The sequence below is a fragment of the Pleurodeles waltl genome, chromosome 1_1 (genome assembly GCF_031143425.1).
Source record: "Pleurodeles waltl isolate 20211129_DDA chromosome 1_1, aPleWal1.hap1.20221129, whole genome shotgun sequence".
NCBI classification, from domain to species: domain Eukaryota; kingdom Metazoa; phylum Chordata; class Amphibia; order Caudata; family Salamandridae; genus Pleurodeles; species Pleurodeles waltl.
Genome location: NC_090436.1, coordinates 905,059,258 through 905,076,263, shown reverse-complemented (window position 1 = coordinate 905,076,263; position 17,006 = coordinate 905,059,258). Strand labels below are relative to the sequence as shown.

The 17,006-nt window shown below is 43.5% G+C and overlaps 1 protein-coding gene across 2 annotated transcripts in view; it reads left to right on the top strand.

The window, feature by feature from the left end:
- Positions 1 to 1,136: 1,136 nt before the first annotated feature.
- The window catches only part of LOC138288743 (beta-1,3-galactosyl-O-glycosyl-glycoprotein beta-1,6-N-acetylglucosaminyltransferase-like), a 119,406-nt gene continuing 103,536 nt past the window's right edge, over positions 1,137 to 17,006 (top strand). Inside the window, exon 1 of one of the 2 annotated variants that reach the window (XM_069230121.1) lies at positions 1,137 to 1,542. The gene's annotated coding sequence lies outside the window, so the exon portion shown is untranslated. Of the gene's footprint in view, positions 1,543 to 1,577; positions 1,844 to 17,006 lie in introns of those variants that run through there. The other variant, XM_069230122.1, reaches the window with a different exon arrangement.

Below are 17,006 nucleotides of genomic sequence, written 5' to 3'. Positions count from 1 at the left end.
GTCTCACTGCGCCTTCCCTTCTCCTATATGAGTTATGATAAACATATATATAAACCAATGATAATAATAATTGCGTTTATGTGGCACTTCCTTTAACAGATCTGTGATTTCTAAGCAGGCCAAGGACCTTTGTGTATGTGGTAATATCTAAACTTGAGGGCATGCTAGCTATTGTTTACTTATAAAAAGAAATCGGAACCTGCAGCTACCTAATATTTGTTTTCCGATTTTGATAATTATTAAATGCTATAACTTATATATCTTTCAATTCTAAACCTGTGTTCAAATAGAGGCACTAATTTGTTTGATCGTCTCGGCCATCTAACACATTTTTCAATTTGGTAGTCACTATACTGAGGACATTCTACTTATATGTGCTAATAATATATACAATAGAAGATATATTACAATGCAAGCGATATTACATTGGACGTGCCTATTATACAGAAAATCTAAAGTTAATTTTAGTTTTGTAATCATGATAATTATAAATGAAAACTGAACATAATAAAACTAGAAAGGAGCAAATTTACCACTCTAGCATCATATAAACAAATTTAAAGTTAGCATGCCTTCATTTGTTTTGAACATACTCACATATGTTTCCCATCTAATTTCATAATCATATCATTGAAAATACTTGTAAAGCTTGTGTAAGAAATGTTGGAAGTTCGTCTCTCTTGACGCATAACGTCTCCTTTCACACCCACTTTTTGTCACAGAAAGTAAAATATAGCACTCCGAGTTAAACTACTTAGCAGCAGTTTACCGTAACAAGCCATCGTAGAATATTTTACTCTGTCAAAGAAAATACAGAAAGTACTGCCTGTAGGAAAACACCAGCTACAGATTTAATTCCCCCTGTGAAATGTTTCGCTCTCGCACCCCTTCCATCGTCACTGCGTAAGGAATCATCTTAGCGGCATGCCTTTACTTTCCACCATCTCGCCCCCCAAACAAATTACCACTTTGCAACAGTTGCCATCAAAGCATGCATTCTTTGTAGTTTCCATTCCAAAAATAACAGGCTCGACCAGCTTTTGGGGTCGGAAGACTCGTGGTTAGATGGGTGCGAGTTCCCCCGCCCTGTAGGCCGCTGGGATAAAAGGACGTGCCTTGGGATGGCCCCTGTAGAGGGCGCCCTCGCCCAGCCGCTCGTGCCCCGGCTGAGTCTGGGCACTCCTTCCCGCCGGGGGTGGGAGTCGGGCAGCTCCCTCCTCGCTCTAACTAACCCCCGCGGGACTTTGGCTTCTGCGGGCTGCCTCCGCCCTTCCCAGTTCACTCTCGGCGGCACGCCTGAGAGGCGGGGCCTGCCACCGATGAGTCCTTCTCAGCGCAGGGCACGGCAGAGGCGGCTGCAACAGCGCTCCACCCGCAGGGCGCCCCACTTCACGCACTGTCCGCGCCCCGCGACGGGTGGAGGAGCCGGAGGGGCCGCTGCTCCGCCTGACCCCGCGGCCACCAGCCCGCTCTCCCAGGAGGCCCCCTCACCTCCCGGGCGTCCCAAGCGCCTCCTCGGATGAATGGCTACAACATCCCCAGGTAAGGGGCTCTCTCTCGGCAGCCTTCGAGCCCACCAACAAAGGGCTGCTGCGTTGGGATTTAGAAAGGAGCACCTAGCAGAATCGACAAACACCTTGTCTATAATTGCCACACTGCACCTTTCTTGTGCATGGGACAGGCGCAGGGGTGTACACCAGTGTTTCGAGTTTCTTTCTAGAGTTCACGCTCCTTTTTTCTGTTTTGGGGTGTTCGCATCACGAGCTGTGGAAGCAGAAGGCAGGTGTTTCCTTTTGACAGCGCCACATTTCCTGGATGACCAGCAGACCGCCCTTTAGATAACGTAAGTACGGGTGTGTTGCTGATGTCCATCACATTGCAGACAGGCGACAAAGTTTGCTACTGCTTCCTCGTCTTAGTTAAATCCAGATGCGATCCACACTACTGCTGGATGACATTTCCCGGAGAGGTGCCCGCTGCTGAGGTGCCCGCTGCTGAAGTGCCCGGCTGGAATCTCTGATATGGGTTTGGTAAAGAGCCAAGAGTTGTACTGTGACGTGAACCAAATAAAGCCACTTTCTAATATAGAAACGTCCATCTACTTTGACAGCATACCGCGCCATTTTTTGTTAATGCTCGCTTGTTTTAAAAGTTGCTTTCATAACTCCACTTGTCGCCTTCCCCTCGTTTCTTTTAAATTGTTCTTTTATCTCTAGTTCAATAACTTAAGCAGCTTGCCCTGTTTATACTCGTAAGGCTGAAACGAGGGTTTGAAATTATGGTACAGTGAGAAAAGTGACAGCAACAAGTGTGTAATTATTGCTTACTTTTTGAGACACTGCAGCGATACTTAAGTGCTTTTTTTAATCTTGGGGTTCTTTATTTTTACACCCACTAATCAAAATATTACGTTATTTGCATTTCCTGTCTAAGTCCCCGGCATGGCGCAATACGATTTTCTTTATTACTGTGTGCAGTTATTAATGTATTGCTTTAAGAGGTTATTTCATAGCACGCAGTGCGTCCGCGAGATGTTACTTTGACAGTTTTCCCTCGTGACAGTGTAAGCAACGCGTTTTTGTATCTCGATTTCCTCATTTTTCCTCGTTTGTAGTAAATATTCAGTGTTTCAGCTTATTGGCTCGAGAAGTGCCTTGTAACCCGTTCCGTTTCCTCGAATACTTTCCTGAGGAATACGTGTTTCGCATCGCGATGTTACTCTCGTCTCCTTTGTACAGCTGGGGGTGCCCCAAGAGTCTAGGTGTGCCTGGAGATGATAGCCTCGCTAATCTTTTCGCGGTTCCTCCAGCAGTGTCTGTGAGGTAGAACGAGGACCCCAGTGTGTCTCTCTGAGACAGAGATAGGACCCCAGGTCTTTCCTGTTTATACGCCCAGTCAGCAGCTCAGCCAAAACAAAATATTCTTTGCTCTGACTTCATGCCAAAAAATTGTCAAAGCACTAGCCTTCGATGCAAAACATGTAGTTCATAAATTGCACAAATAAACCGGAAACCTGCAATCAGTCCCTTGTTTCCCGATTGTCAAAATTGTGTGATCCTAGGCAAATATTTTATTTAAGCAAGTTCCCTTTTTCTTCATTACCGCAAATGACGGAACATTGAAATTCATGAGTTCAGTATGTGCACTGTACAAGAACCTCTTATAATTGGATTTCTTTCGTACTTACTACCCTTAACAGCTTTTAATAGGCTATAAAGTTGCTCCATATTTTAAAAGAATCTAGTCTTGACAACTAACTTGCCTCTTAGTTCACCTGTGACACTGTCATCAGGGTGGAGAAGCGGAGGTAACAATGTAACGTTTAAAAACTATCACTTTGACTAAATGCCTCGCAGTGCAATTATACTATATGATGTGCTCCATGAGAAACACTTCAACGTGTTAAAGAAATGCTCTTATCTGAACTTTGAAAATACTTTGTTTTATTTTTACATGATGTTTGCTGCATGGCTTGTGTGCCAAACATGTCAGTGACTCGGTTTGTGTGCAGCCTAGAACTCTGGCAGACCCCTGGCTCTGCTCTCCTTGTCAACTTATTTGCTCTCCTACACTAATAAATATTCACTCTCCCTCCCCCTTGATCTTATTTTCACCTAGAAACGCTCCTGTCAGCCACAAAGATGTTTTTAAAGGACAACTAGTGTTCATGAGAACACACATCGCTGCACACCCCAAGGAACCAAAATTAGGATAACCTTTTTTTTGCCTCAGACATAGACTACTACCACTTGTTGCTCTGCACTTTATTATACCATGATCCTGCAGAAAGGTACTTAACTAGTGTTGTGTGATTGAAGGACATCACCTTATTAAAAATAATTGACTTGCACATAGATTGCTGACAGTCTTTACAATATACTGACCACGTACTTATCCCCTGACGCCAAACCAATGAGCAGAATGTTAATTCCAGTACATAACCCAAGGCAAATTGTATTATCAAATGCACCATTGTCTAAGGAGTGACATTTCTCTAGGCCTCGTTTCATCATATTATACACATCCTCTACAAAGGAATATCATTTTATTAAAAAGGATTCCCATGCGCTGACACCCTTTGCTCCTTACTTTTCCATATATTTTACCCCTGGTGCCAAAAAAATAAGAAGAATGAGTACTACTGTTTTAATTGTAATCCAAGTCACATTACAGCTTTTATTAACTGTACATTGGGTGAGAGGTAACAATTTTTCAAGCCATTATATCCATCCACTTTGTACCAGTAACGATGTGGACCAGCTAAAAAAAATATCATCCTAGGCCACATGGCACAATGACCAGCTGGTTGGCTAAGTGCTACACGCTAGACACAGAAGGCAGTGCCGCATTCGAGCAATGTGTCCGTTACGTCAGGGCACAACTGCATACGACCACACAACGTATGGCAGCGACTTTCAAATAAAACATGCTTTCTCACGCTCATTAAAATTCAGGGGCGAGAAACGGGATGGGTGCAATTCATACCTTCTACCTTTGAAGCAATTGCATTTCTGAACTAGGCTGGAGATGAAAACCCTCTTTTCTTCTCTAAACCCCCCTCCTCTTCCTTATGAGAAACTACCATTACCAAACTAATGGTGGATATCAGAACTTTTTGGCACATAGAGAGTGACTGCAAGGAAGTGTTTTTCTTGTCCCATTTGGGCAATAAAAAGCCCTACTTGTCGTGAATTGTCTTGCAACATAATTTTAGAGGTATACATGTTTTTGTGTTCAGTTTTACTATCTTGAGTGTCATTCACTTCATAGCACCGAGTGAGGTTTGCTGTGAAATCAACGTGTTTGATTTAAAAGACATTAGAACTTTGCAGGGTGTGCATTGAAGGCTGCTCACTTACCATATTAAATTCTCTAAAACCTTTCTCATCTTTTTATCCCTGTATTCACAGAGAACAGCCTGGTTTATGCCTGGTTCTGTTATGCATGAATGTGTGCATGTCTGAGTGTATATCTCCTTCACAAATGAATGACAGTTGAGTTCACAAAAACAAATGAATTGATAGGGGTCATTGGTCCTGGGCAAACAAAATGACCATAACATGTAGACATTTAGTCGCTGGAATAATCCCCACCCTCCTGAATCAACCTTCTCGTTTTTACAATTTTAATCTTACCAGGGGACCCCACTAATAAACATACTAAATGGGATATGCCATTAGGTAATTTAAGAAACAAAACTCACAGAAGATCCCTCAGACCTAGATAATCAAGTGCCTCCTTAGTCAGGTTCTTCCATATGCATCGACGTTCTATATTGAATTCTCCATGATGAAGCATGGTACATATATCCTGAGGATGAAAGCCATTTAAAGCCTCCTCGTGGCTATCAGCAGGGTTTCTAGAACAAGTTTTGGTTCTCAAGTACGCAATATCTCCATTGATACAAATACGCTTTGCACTCATAAGATGATATAGTCCTCTGTAACTCTTCTCCCCCTTTATGTGTGGCTGTGTGTGTGTGTGTGTGTGTGTGTGTATATGTGTGTATATATATATATATACACACACACATACCATAACTGCTAGTAGGTACGTTTGCTATGCCACATCAGGGATGCTGCTGGGCAGCTGCCCAATTCATTATCCCCACAGCAACCTGTGCACACTTCTAGATTGATTACAAAGTGTTTTCGCTGTGCAGGACCACCTTTGTACAGTGTTATTGTGTATACCCTCGTTCATGATATGTGGGAATACACAAAACCAGTTGGCAAGTGAGGGTTCACACTGTTCTTTATTGCAAAGGATGCTGAGGGGGTAGGTGTGTGTGTGTGTGTGTGTGTGTGTGTATGTATGTATATATATTTATATATATATAACATAAGTAAGCACGTTTCCAAAGGCCTAAAGATAGCATGGGTTGCACTTATTTATCTTCTACCAAGGTGGCTCATAGTTTAAGCATAAAAATCTAACAGAAAACTATTGAATGGTAATTAAATAACACAGTGATGGAAAATATCACTGAAAGTGCATTGTTGGATCTCAAAGGTTTGCATATTGTGCCGCAAAAGTTCCTTTTCTATTGGGGAGTATCCTAAAGGGTCTCAAGACACGCCTGACTTCACTCCTCCACGAGCGTGTGATGTGCTTACCTGAGTTTTCAGCGAATTGGCTGGATAGATAACTTTGATTAATTTACGCGGTTTTCAATTGCCCAGACCAGGCCTAGGGGACTCTGGGGCGCTGCAGTAAAGAAGCGCGCGCCGTGTACTGAAAATAAGCCCAGTTGAAAAGCATTTACAGTTGGTACAATGAGTGTTAGCATCTCGAAGCTGAGTTTGTCGTATAGTACCTACCTCTTTCAGCAGTTTTGGTCTCCGGTATACATTTGGAGCGAGTTGTGCTTCCCACTGGAGTTCCATATATTTGGCTCTTCTCTGGCGAAAGCCTGCTTTATTTTTTTAGGGACTTAAGACAAAAAAAATATTTTACGTTTAAAGAGGGAGATTCAGAGATATGTTTAATTTTGCCCTCAGTGTGATGTATGCAAGTCTTTCCGTGTGTATGTCTATCCAGAGCAGTTAAACCACGGCCTTTACATATTTTATGAAGAAAAAACACATAGAGGTCCCACCTCGTTAACACCAGTCCTGCAGGGCATTCTGATTGCACAACTTGTTCTTTCAGTTTTTAGCCCATGGGATGTGACGTGGCTTTAGGTCTTCCCCATTTTGCTTGAGTCTGATTCTGTTCTGGCAAGCAGAGCTCTCTTGAATGTTGGCGGTTCTCTTGTTGAACTGCAGAAGGAGGAGGATTCACGTGAAAGTTTAAAGATTAACAGCTTGTGGGTGTAACCGAGCCACCTTAACTCCAGGGAGCTTATGCGCGACACCTCTACGCACGCTGCAGGTTTCAGATAACTTATTAATGAAGTTAAACCCGAGTTTATGTCACCCAAGCAGCCCTAAAACATCAAGGTGGTTACATGGGCAAGTGTTCGCTCTGCGGCAATCTGTTATGCAACAGGCATTTACAAAATAAACAATTCCCCCAGCAAAAGCAGCAATATGTAAACCCAGGTAAATATTTCAAACCACAAACGGCTGGTGGGCAAGGTAAAGCATTACTTTGTAAGTTCCAAGTAGACAGAGTTTTCATTCTGGTTAAGGCTGAGGGGCAGCCAGCCTCTACTGTTAATTCCATAACGTGGTGTCCTAAACGGAGAAGGTTTTTTTTTTTTTTTTTTTTTTTCTTTTCTTTTTTTTCTTTTTTCTCTCCTGAAAAATCAGCCTTTTTTTTTTTTTTTTTTTTTAAAGATCTATTTTTTTTTTTTTTTGTTTTTTGTTTTGTTCGGGCTGTTATGCTGACTGTGTACTAGACCTTCACACAAAAGACACAGTAGAGCTAAAAGCCAGCCACTGGCCTTGTTTCATCAAATTGAACTGGCTTGGCTGCAGAAGTGGCAAATATTTTGGCGAAAGAAGAGATGTTAGCGAGTGCTGAGGAGGGTTTGCTTACGACATCCTTAAAATACCTATATTTTTTCATATCAAATCAGGGCACCCACTATGTATTGAAGCCTGTCGTCATTTTTCAGAATCGTGACATCATGGCCCCAGACTTCAGAATTGTGACATGCCCACTAGTTCTTGTGTGCAGCAGTTCTTCAGTCTCAGTGTGCACTCCAGTTTCATTATGGCAAGCCCATCCATTTCCAAAATTGTGGCATGCCCTACAATTAGCCGATTGATCGCAGTTCCACTGGGTTCAGAAGTGGAGCATGCCTACAATATTAAGGATCGTAGCCTGTCCACACCTGGCAACATTTTAAATTGGCAAGTGCGAGATTTAAAAAGAAAAATTGGGCGAATTTATTTTCCCCTTTGGCATATATTGAAGCTGAGGTAATTTTGGACGAGACATCTAAAATAAAGCCATTTTGACTTCACAAATCAGGACTCTCCAGGTTGACCTGGTTTTGTTGGTATGCGTGCCTCACCATCAGTTTCATGATCATGCCATGCATTTCTTGGATCTTGAAGCCATGAGCAGTGTTGGCAGGGAACCCTCTCTCATGTTCCTGTTCCTTCGGTAGTCATGAGGAGCCTGATTTTGAATGAGTCCTGACAGGCTCTCATGTTTCCATTGCCTGTCTTGGTCCAGGAAACCTTTAGCAGCTGTTGTCTAAATGAGAGATATGTTCAATTCTGCAACTCTCCTAGAAATTCCAGGGCAACTAGCAAACTGCCTAATAGAGGGTATTTTAACTGCCCAGATTTATACAGAGGATCAGACTTCGTTTGGAACTGGCCCTCCCAAGGCAATCCCTCACATGTAAAGCTGACACCTTGAAATTGTATATAAGGGCCATTAAGGCCCCTGCAAACACATTTAAGACTTGTTTAAGAGACATTCGAGAGCCCTGGAAATCCTTGGCACCGACAAGTTAAGAAAGCTATAGCCTCTCTACAAATCAAAGGCCAAGCGTTGAACTCCAACATTCTTCCTTACACAGCGTGGAAAAGAATTATCAACAGGCTGCTGAAGTTAACCTCGCACCTTCTGGACACCTGTTACTTAAAGTCCTCAAGCATCTTCTCTTCCCTGAATAATTCCTGCCTAATGGGGAAGCCACAACCATACCTCTCAGAAAGCATAAACAGATGGGTCCGCAGAAACATTTTATTTATGTGCCTTTTAGGCCTACCAGTGGCTGACTTTATCCCATGGGCCCAACTGGGCAAGGAGAGGGCCTGCAGACTCTGCAACTATGGAAATTAACCAGGGTTACACCTTCTGTGCTGCTGTCCCACACTTGACATCCCCAGGATATCTCTTGTTAAACAAATTCATCTAAAGAAGGACATTTGCTCTTCCCTGGAGACTCTGTCGCTGTGCTTCTCCCACACTGAAACAAGATCTCTATCAAGTTGCTTCAAGTACGTCAGTGCTTGAGGATCTATTCTGATCCCATCCAGCAGATCTTCACTCCGTCACCTTCTTCCAAAAACTGATAACTGACTACTTCACGGTGAGACACAGAACTAGGATAAGGGATGACAAAATTCCCCAACCCCTTCCCCCCCCTCTCTCCCCCCCCCCCCTCTCCCCCCCCCCACAGTTAAATACAACATACCAATAGGGAAAGTGATCCTCCTGTTGACCTCCCTTGACTCTCATCTCCAATATGCACCCTGAGTAGGCCTAGCTCTATGTATTTTTGACCCCTACCACCCTTTGGGGGCATCAACAGTTACACTTTGAACTTTAATTGTTGTAATTAATTGTTAATTGCTTTACCTACAGCCTCGAGCAGACGGTTTTAATATTTATAAACAGTCAGCCCTTTTATTTTTTTTCAATCACATCTTTGCACATGGACAATAATGGTTCTTTTTCTTATTCTTTTTTTAAAATAATTTGTTTTATTGTAACATTGTAAGGGTTTTAATTAACTAAGCAATACATTCTTTGACTAGAAAACTTACCCTCGAAGCTCCTAAAGGTGGTGTGGAGGGCAGAGATACAAAGTTGTATCTCGGAATTTGTACTATTTTCAGATGATGGCAGGGTTTAGTGGGGTTGAATTAATCATGTGTGGGAATGGTTTACTGAGGACCAAGAGTCCGCTCCTCCTCTGATTTAAGGGAGGTTAAGAAACCAAGACGCCCACCAAGCCCTGTCACATTACTAGAACACAACAATTTGTCTTGGGTGGGCATGCTGAATTGCTAAACTTTCTGCTGAAATGACTTGCATTTATGTTTGTTCATTTTAAAGCTGCAAAAAACTATTGCTTTGCGGTGCTTTATGGCTTTATACCACTCTGGCACTTTTTGTGTGTATTTTTTACTAGTGTTTAAAGTTGAGTTCTCTATTTTTGTGGCGCATCTCTCTTGCATTGATGTTCACAGCTTCTTCACTTTGCTCCCAGCAGCTTTTGCGAATTTAAACCAGCTCTGCCGGTATTTGCATTTTGAGGGTGCAGGCTGATGGTGCTTCCTTGACATCCAAAGAAGACTTTTAATAGAACTTGGCCGTCGTCGTTATCTGGCTTATCCAATAAAATGTATTACGAAAGTGCGAAACAACCGATGACCGAAATATGAGGTTCTGCCTGGAGAAACGAGGGTTGTGTGGTGGTTTACCTGCTCTGTGGTGGTTACTCGTACTAAGAGCTGTGATGTAAGCTGTGTTTAGTGTTTGGCAGGCAGTTTGCAGCTTCGTTGCACTGTTTTTATATTTTTTATTTAACACTGTTTCCTTTTCGTACTGCTCTAGACAGCTGCAGTGTTTTAAATGTTTTACATTGGGAGTGTCGGTGTTGTACCCGCTACATTTGTTGAGCCATTTTTTTAATTCTGAATAAATAACTTTAGTCTAACCTTCGGAAACTATTTTGTTTATGTTCTAAAGTGGCCGGGTCCTGGTGCAGAAGGTGATAAACTCCACCCCCTCGTTCTGCTTTGTGAATTGCTGCACCTGTTACTGTACACTGGCACTTTTGATGAAATATCTCTTGAATTCTTTTGCTGCTGCTCCAGATTCCAGGCCTGCTGACCACCTCTTGCCTGCCACTCTAGGATGTACATCTGCCCTTCATGTGAACCTGAGGCCCAGTGCTACTGTCCGAGATGCACCTCTAGGTGCCCCCTTTAGGGACTCCTTGACATGAATCGGAGGTTTTCCTTTTTTTTATTTTTTAACCTACAACAGGCCTTGTGACTGGCATATGTCGTGCATCTGATCTTGGCCATGCATGTCTGAGCTCTCTCTATGAAACCTCGTCCGGGCTAGAGTAGGAGCATGGGTGAAACGGAAGGCAAGAGTGGGGTCCTGGGAATCACAGCAACAGTGGTAGGTTGCAGCATCCCCTCAGCTGTTGACTAAGAGCACAACTACTGCTGTCACTCGCTATCTGGGCTAGTAGAAAGCCTGTGTGTAAGGCAATGCCTCCTTGGCATGGTTACCCCCTGACCTTTTGCCTTTGCTAAGTTATGACTTGAAAGTGTGCTGGGACCCTGCTAAACAGGCCCCAGCACCAGTGTTCTTTCCCTAAACTGTACCTTTTTGTCTCCACAATTGGCACAACCCTGGCACCCAGGTAAGTCCCTTGTAACTGGTACCCATGGTACCAAGGGCCCTGATGCCAGGGAAGGTCTCTAAGGACTGCAGCATGTCTTATGCCACCCTAGGGACCCCTCACTCAGCACATACACACTGCTTCACAGCTTGTGTGCTGTGAGGAGAAAATTACATAGTCGACATGTCACTCCCCTCAGAGTGCCATGCCAACCGTGCACTGCCTGTAGCATAGGTAAGTCACCCCTCTAGCAGGCCCTACAGCCCTAAGGCAGGGTGCACTGTAGCACAGGTGAGGGCATATGTCCCTACAGTGTCTAATCAAAACCTTAGACATTGTAAGTGCAGGGTAGCCATAAGAGTATATGGTGGGGGAGTTTGTCAAACACGAACTCCACAGTTCCATAATGGCTTCACTGAAAACTGGGAAGTTTGGTATCAAACTTCTCAGCACAATAAATGCACACTGATGCCAGTGCTGACTAGTTTTTGCCAGCCTGCCACACACCAGACATGTTGCTGGCCATATGGGGAGAGTGCCTTTGTCATTCTGTGGCCAGGAACAAAGCCTGTACTGGGTGGAGGTGCTTCTCAACTCCCCCTGCAGGAAGTGTAACAACTGGCGGTGAGCCTCAAAGGCTCACCCCCTTTGTTACAGCGCCACAGGGCATCCCAGCTAGTGGAGATGCCTGCCCCTCTGGCCACTCCCCCCACTTTTGGCAGCAAGGCTGGAGGAGATAATTAGGAAAACAAGGAGGAGTCACCCACCAGTCAGGACAGCCCCTAAGTTGTCCTGAGCTGAGGTGACCCTTACTTTTAGAAATCCTCCATCTTGTGGATGGAGGATTCCCCCAATAGGATTAGAGATGTGCCCCCCACCCCACAGGGAGGAGGCACAAAGAGGGTGTAGCCATCCTCAGGGACAGTAGCCATTGGCTACTGCCCTCCCAGACCTAAACACACCCCTAAATTCAGTATTTAGGGCCCCCCCAGAACTTAGGAAACTAGATTCCTGCATCCTTAACCTGAAGAAGGACTGCTGACCTGAAGCCCTTTAGTGAAGATGGAGACGACAACTGATTTCTCCCAACTTCGAAGAAAACTGCAACAGTGACGCATCCAACAGGGACCAGCGACCTCTGAAGCCTCAGAGGACTGCCCTGCAACCAAGGACCAAGAAACTCCTGTGAACAGCGGCCCTGTTCAACAATCTGCAACTTTCTTGCAACAAACAACTTTAAAGACTTCACGTTTCCCGCCAGAATTGTGAGACTTTTCACTCTGCAGCCGACGCCCCCGGCTCGACCTGCGGAAAACCAACACTACAGGGAGGACTCCCCGGCGACTGTGAGCCCGTGAGTAGCCAGAGATGAGCCCCCGCAGTGACGCCTGCAGAGGAAATGCAGAGGCTCCCCCTGACTGCGACTGCCTGGAACCAACACTGCACCCGCAGCCGCCAGGTCCTGAAGGAACCGAACTCCAGTGCAGGAGTGACCCCCAGGCGACCCTCTGCCTAGCCCAGGTGGTGCCCCCGTGCCTGCCTGCATCGTTGAAGAGACTCCCGGGTCTCCCTATTGCTTTCTGTACAAAACCTGATGCCTGTTTGCACTCTGCACCCGGCCGCCTCTGTGTCGCTTAGGGTGTACTTTCTGTGCCTGCTTGTGTTCCCCCCCCCCCCCCACCCACCACCCCCAGTCTGCCCCCCAAGGACGCGGGTACTTACCTGCTGGCAGACTGGAACCGGGGCACCCCTGTTCTCCATTGAAGCCTATGTGTTTTGGGCACCTCTTTGACCTCTGCACCTGACCGGCCCTGAGCTGCTGGTGTGGTAACTTTGGAGTTGCCTTGAACCCCCAACGGTGGGCTACCTTGGACCCTACTTTGAACCCTGTAAGTGTTTTATTTACTGGTGAACTTAACATTTACTTACCTCCCCCAGGAACTGTTGATTTTTGAAGTGTCCACTTTTAAAATAGCTTATTGCCATTTTTGTCAAAACTGTACATGATATTGTGATTATTCAAAGTTCATAGAATACCTGAGTGAAATACCTTTCATTTGAAGTATTACTTGTAAATCTTGAACCTGTGGTTCTTAAAATAAATTAAGAAAATATATTTTTCTATATAAAAACCTATTGGCCTAGAGTAAGTCTTTGAGTGTGTGTTCCTCATTTATTGCCTGTGTGTGTACAACAAATGCTTAACACTACCCTCTGATAAGCCTACTGCTCGACCACGCTACCACAAAATAGCGCATTAGAATTATCTCTTTTTGCCACTATCGTACCTCTAAGGGGAACCCTTGGACTCTGCGCAAACTATTTCTTACTTTGAAATAGTATATACAGAGCCAACTTCCTACACTGTGGTCCTTGGGAGGAGCAGCCGCAGTTGGTAAGCCAGCACTACCTGTTCTAGAGTGATCGAAGCTTGCACTGGTACTGTTTTACATTGCTTGCTTCGTCTGAGTGTCCCTTGCACTGCTGCTGTCTGGATTTGACCTGTTTTGTGTGTCTCGGGATGGTTTTCACAGCTCTGGTCTGTGCTGTAAATATTCGGTGTGAGTGCAGGTGGTACTGGTCCCTGTTGAGCTGGACCCTCTCCTTCTCTGTTGTACATAAACACACCAGTGTTTCTGCTTGTGCTACAGCTAATGTTTTTGCATGTGTGTTGCGAAGAAAGCTAACATTCTGGATCCACAAGATGTCGTTTGTACTTTAGTGTAAGTTGAGAAAAAAACGTCAGCGCTAAGCAGTAGCCAAACAATTAGTTTTGTTCATTTTTGGATGACTATTTGTGCTTCGTAAATTTTAAGGATTTAAGATTTGGGGACGTTCTTAATCTCCTCTTAATATATTCTAGTTATGTATATTTTTCAGAAATTACACAATTTCATATCAGCTTTCTTCTTACTGTATACCAGGCTGGAGTCTAGTATCTTCTGAGAACTGATTGCTAGAAATAGGTATTACCATTGATGGGCAGATAGGGTGGTAGAAAGTGTCTTCTTCACAGGCTACCTTCATCCTGCTAAACATTGCTCTTTTTTGGGAACCAAAGGTAATGATTGATCTGTGACATCCAGCGAACATGTTCCCAGCACATGGTATGTGACTTTAGAGAAACGGTTCCTTGGGTTGCACAACTTCAATTTACGATTAAATACAAAGATTAACCTGCTTCTGGAGAAAGTTGGGCCTGAAACCGGATAAATCTCTATGTGCCAGGGCCTTGGTTTTGGAATTCTGAGCGTTCTTTTAATGGGGAAAAAAGTTAGAACCGGTGTCTTTCACCTTGTTAGACTTAATTTACTTCGACTAGCTTCCAGAAAGCACCTAGTACATTTATTCTGTGCAATGTGTTTGTTGTGTTATCCTCTTGAAACATTCATTTTTATTGACAGTCAAAAGTGCCATCTTTTTGCAATGATGAACTGCTTCTCCATTGTCTTAGAGTATGTGGGCCAGTTTCACAGTGTTTTGTTTCCGCAGTCACTAGATTTTCCTGTGATGAACCAGTTTAAGTATTTACCCTGAAGTTGTGATTTATCCTTTGAGTGATGCTGTATGATCTCTAGTTTTCTTGGAAGAACACTTTGGCTGTTAGTTAGAAAACACCTCCAACCTCACATATTCAAAGTCTGTCAACCGTCTTGTGAGTTATAGGAGTTTTCTTAGGAGGAAAGTTAATTAACAGTGCAAACTCCATTCTTTTATTTTTCGAGAGAAAAAAACAGCACTGTTTTGCTAATGGTTTCTATACTAATGCCTATGTGACTTCGAATGATGGCTTAAGGTGCTAAAGCACGACACGTTTTCTGTTATTAAATTACACATTTTCAAGTATTACGATCGTCTTGTAGAACAGTTCTGTGTTTTTTATTTTTATTTTATTTATTTTTAATCCTTTAAAAAATATGTTCCTTCTACCTAATTGGGCCTCTTTGGTGGCATGGTTTTTTTGAGGCTCTTGAATTAGCAGGTGCCACAAGTTTGATTCAGAGGTCTTTCTGTAACACATTTGACAGCAGCACCAGACCTGGCCTTCTAGCCTGCTGCACTTGAGCCGGACTCCGACTTAGGCTGGGTGAAGTCCCTACTTTAGACCTCATGCCAAAATGGAAGAAGGAGCGGCAAGTAGACTCCCAGGAGTGCCGTCTCTGTCATCTAGCAGATGAAAACTTTATGCATGTGGTCTGCATTTGTCCAGCCTTGGCGGCCGAAAGGAGACTCCTGCTGAAAAAAGAATTTAACGGTCTAAGAATTAGATCCTACAGACAAGCACTAATTGCAGCTTTTAACCCTCGAAATACAATATTGAACATTAGGCTGGTACAATTTTTGGAAATTTTCACTCGTAAAACCACAGCCTCTCGAAATAACCAAAACAGAGGGAGGGCGGAAATGATAGCGAAATCCCTATAACCCGCTTTGAACATCTTTAAAGAAGGGAAGGCTCCTAGGTAGTCCACAGGGTTGCTTAGCTCGTGTCATAATAAAGTCTGGTATCAACGATCAGACTTAAGTAGGGGTAAATAAAATTGATAGAAGGCCTCTTCCCACTTTGTCCTATTTTTACCAATGCTCATTGGTCCGCTACTGTTCTACTTAAATTTCTGGGTGGAAGGACATTTCATATAGCTTTTCATTTTAATCACAGGATTTTATTTGGCGCTGTATTTATCTTACCCACAATAAGATTGTTCTGTTGCCCCATTATTAATACCTATAGCACTAGTATGTTCTTTTCTTAAAATCTTTATGTGGAAAGAAAATTTACTAACCATTTCACCCTAAGCTAAAGAACTGTAATTGCCTTCTTGCACTAAAATTGTTCTGTTAAATGTTTTATGTGGAAGGAAAGGGTGTTTGTTTTTTTTTTTTTTTTTTTTTTTTTTACTGAGCCGCAGGGACTTGCTGACTGAAAGACAGAGGAGGCAGGCTTATGATCAATTAGCACATGGCCAGGTATTCTGGTCTAAAAACTTAACACCACGCATCTCTTTACTGTGGCGTCTGGCTCCTCTCCATAGCGCCTGGATTGTTTTTAAGGAAAAAAAAGATGGACAGATTTTCTTTTTGTAGCAGCCTGTCGGTAGAGTTGCCACTGGAGAGTAATTCTACCGTACAGATAGAATGCCAGAACACAGAAAAGTGACGACACAGGCATGTCTGGCTATGTAATTCGGTATCTTGGTGTAAAAGAGCCTGCAATTTCGGAAAATTGCAAAGTGAATCTGTATTCCTACTCCACCTCTGCCCACCTGTTATACATTTTGTTTTACAGTTGAGTTTATATATTATTCCCACCGAATCGCTGGTGGTATCTTGCCCCTGGTTACATTTGGCGCCTTCAGTAAAAAGCTCAGTAGGCGGGGTATTTTGAGGGGAGTACGCTGGGCAAAAAAATCATGTCTTAAATCAGTAATGCAGTTAATAATATACATCAGCGTGATTTATCTTAGCTCCATGCCTGCTATATGTTCAAGGAGGGAGAGAAACGGTCCTGCGTTCTCTTGGATTCGTCATTGATTTGCAGTTATCTTTCACTTTTTGGTCCGCGTGAATTACATATTTTATTACCAACCCTGTTGTGCACATTAAACAGATAGTTTAAACTGTGAATAGTTGTACAGCCCTATTGCGGGTTTCTTTGGTGAATGATTCAGTGTGAGTGAGCGTCTGCACTGCAGTCATTGTAGGAACATGTACCCTCTCAGTTCAGTTTCCCACACCCTGCTGCATGTTTAGCAGTGGGGCGTGGACACAAGGCTGAAGCTAGCAGAGCATCTCTTTAATTTCCCTTCATGCCTCCGCAGAAAAAGGTGTGTGTGTTTTTTTTTTTTTTAATGACCGGGTGTCGTTGGGAGAAAAAGGTTAAGTTATTGCTTGGAGCTTTTGTGTTTGTAAACATTTCTCAAGTATTGTTTTGTACAGCCGATTTGGGACCATGGAATAG